Here is a 3,397-nt window from a genome sequence, read left to right as displayed (position 1 = left end):
ACCGCCTCGATGGCAGCAGGGAAGCGTATCACGCACGCCGCCTGGTTTCCCGCCGTGACTTTGAGCTGCGGCTCCTCACTAGAAAAAACCAGACCCTCGATAGCCGGCTTAAGAGAAGACACCAGCCGAGTTCCAGAGTCTGCTCCGGGGAGGTTAAAACTGTTGAAGCCCCACAATGCCGCGTCCGCGGGGCTTCACCAGCTTCGGGGACTACTGTCGGAGTAATGGGCCACGGGTAGGCTAACCCAAGTCCCGAAATCTTTCAAGACATCGGGGCAGGCCGCGCCCCTCAGGCCGAGTCCCAGGGCCGACTCCAAGACAAGCCGAGTCCCAGGAGCCAACTCCAAGACAAGCCGAGTCCCAGACGGCGACTTCGAGATAAGCCGACTCCAAGACTGGCGACCTCTAGAGAGGCCGACTATGGAGAGTCGGCCCATGATTCCTCCCTCATCGCGAAGTATGATGCGGGGTACGGTCGCGGCGTGGCCGTTCCCCTGCCTACGAAGGACCGGCATGGATATAATGAGCCATATCGCTGGAAGATCTCCGGCGAGGCGCGGCACTGTTGCCATGCCTGCCCTGACCTCAGCCACAGTGCGCGACGCACTGTGCCCATGACGCCGGCCTGTATGGCCCGAAGACCGCGGGGCCGCCTGTCAGTGGGTGGACCGAAGTCGGCCTGGATGCCCCGAAGACGGATCTGTGGGAGTCGGCCTCCCTAGAGTCGGCCGACTCCTCCCAGGGGCCCACGAGCCATTAACCAGATAGGATGGGGAATGGCGACAGTGATCGCCCGATAGACGGCGGCACTGTTGCCACGACCCAATGACCAAGCCTGCGTCAGCAGGAATACCGCTACAGTATCAAGCCTGTTCGCGGGACCCACCAGTCGACGGGCCCCAGAAGCCGGTGGGAAGGACGGTGGTCTGAGAGACAGACGGCTGGGACCCGCGCCCAGCCGGATTACCATTGTACCCCCGGGGGGTAGGCCTATATAAACCCCCCAGGGCACCCATGCAAAGGGTTCGGACCTTGATAGAGATAGACAAGATAGCACAGGGAGGAGAGAACTAGCCTTGCTCTCTCCTGCCTCCCGATACAGCTCCAGGAGCGCCATTGTAGTCACTTTGCTTTAGTGATCATGCGGAGACCCCGCAAAGCAGCAGTAGGGGTGTTATCTCCTCGGAGAGCCCCGAAGCTGGGTAAGATTCGCCGGCGTGCATGCCTACGCCTCATCCCGTTTCCAGGCACCGGCGATGTTCTACTCGCCCCCACCATGATAAGCCATCCTTTGGCATATGTCGCACCCAACCCCCGACAAAACCTTTAGGCAAAAATTCAAGAAATTCATTGGTAGCAAAAGGTTCCTTAACAAAGGAGAGACAATTGGGATGAACAATTATGGATTTGAGATCCGCATCTCCCTTACTCGAAGATTCACCCTTATTTTTAGGAACATAAATAAACTTGGCAGATTTAATAGGGGTTTTTGGAGTGTTTTTCATGGAGGAAAATGCGGAACCTAAGTTTGTCATGATATCCTCAAGTTTACCGATTCTAGCAGAGTCTAGATCTATTTTCTCATTAACTATAGGTTCTTTTTCTTTCAGATTTTTCAAAGTAACTCCAACCCTAGATCCAAATTGGTTAATGTGATCATGAATCTTTTTATCCAAATTTTCAATCAACTCAACAGTGGCAATCTTATTTTCAATAATCTCAAGCCGTTGCATAATGTGTTCTAAAGTTAAAACAGTTCCATTGATCAAAAGAGGTGGTGGGCCAAACAAATCTAACATAGCATTATAAGCATCAAACGTATGGCTACTCATGAAATCACCACCGGTAGCAATATCAAGAACACATCTATTCCAAGGAGTAATGCCTACATAAAAATTGCGGAGAAGAACGGAAGTAGCAGTCTTCCTAGTAGCTTTATATTGGGCATTGCAAATTCTATACCAAGCATCTTTTAAATTTTCTCTCTCCCTTTGCTTGAAATTGAGAATTTCTTGTTCGGGAGTGAGAATAAGGATAGGAGGACTAGCCATGGAAAATGGTAAAAGGCAAGCGAAAAGAGAGGAGGAGATTGGGAAAGAGAGGGCGAATAAAACGGCAAGGGTGAAGTGGGAGAGAGGAAAACGAGAGGCAAATGGCAAATAATGTAAATGCGAGGGAGATGGGTTTGTGATGGGTACTTGGTATTTCTTGACTTGAGCAAAGACCTCCCCGGTAACGGCGCCAGAAATGCTTCTTGCTACGTCTTGAGCTTGCGTTGGTTTTCCTCGAAGAGGAGAGGGTGATGCAGCAATAGTAGCGTAAGTATTTCCCTCTGTTTTTGAGAACCAAGGTATCAATCCAGTAGGAGGCTCCTCAAAAGCCCCACACACCTACACAAACAAACTGAGAACTCGCAACCAACGCGATAAAGGGGTTGTCAATCCCTTCACGGCCACTTGCGAAAGTGAGATCTAATAAAGATAGTAAGATAAGATAAATATATTTTTGGTATTTTATAATATAGATGCAAAAAGTAAAGATGCAAATAAAAGTAGATTGGAAGCAAATATGATAAGAGATAGACCCCGGGGCCATAGGTTTCACTAGAGGCTTCTCTCAAGATAGCATAATTATTACGGTGGGTGAACAAATTACTGTCGAGCAATTGATAGAAAAGCGAATAGTTATGAGATTATCTAGGCATGATCATGTATATAGGCATCACGTCCATGACAAGTAGACCGAGTCCTTCCTGCATCTACTACTATTACTCCACACATCGACCGACTCCTGCCTGCATCTAGAGTATTAAGTTCATAAGAACAGAGTAACGCATTAAGCAAGATGACATGATGTAGAGGGATAAACTCAAGCAATATGATATAAACCCCATCTTGTTATCCTCGATGGCAACAATACAATACGTGCCTTGCAACCCTTTCTGTCACTGGGTAAGGACACCGCAAGATTGAACCCAAAGCTAAGCACTTCTCCCATGGCAAGAAAGATCAATCTAGTAGGCCAATCCAAACTGATAATTCGAAGAGAGTTGCAAAGATAACTCAATCATATATAAAAGAATTCAGAGAAGATTCAAATATTATTCATAGATAAAGTTGGTCATAAACCCACAATTCATCGGATCTCAACAAACACACCGCAAAAAGAGTTTACATCGAATAGATCTCCACAAGAGAGGGGGAGAACATTGTATTGAGATCCAAAAAGAGAGAAGAAGCCATCTAGCTAATAACTATGGACCCGTAGGTCTGTGGTAAACTACTCACAACTCATTGGAGGGACAAGGATGTTGATGTAGATGCCCTCCGTGGTCGATTCCCCCTCCGGCAGAACGCCAGCGAAGGCTCCAAGATGGGATCTTGCAGATACAGAAGGT

Source organism: Triticum dicoccoides, chromosome 3B, assembly GCF_002162155.2.
Source record: "Triticum dicoccoides isolate Atlit2015 ecotype Zavitan chromosome 3B, WEW_v2.0, whole genome shotgun sequence".
In the NCBI taxonomy this organism is placed as follows: Eukaryota; Viridiplantae; Streptophyta; class Magnoliopsida; order Poales; family Poaceae; genus Triticum; species Triticum dicoccoides.
The sequence above is the reverse complement of the archived record's forward strand: the minus strand, read 5'-3'. Positions refer to the sequence as shown.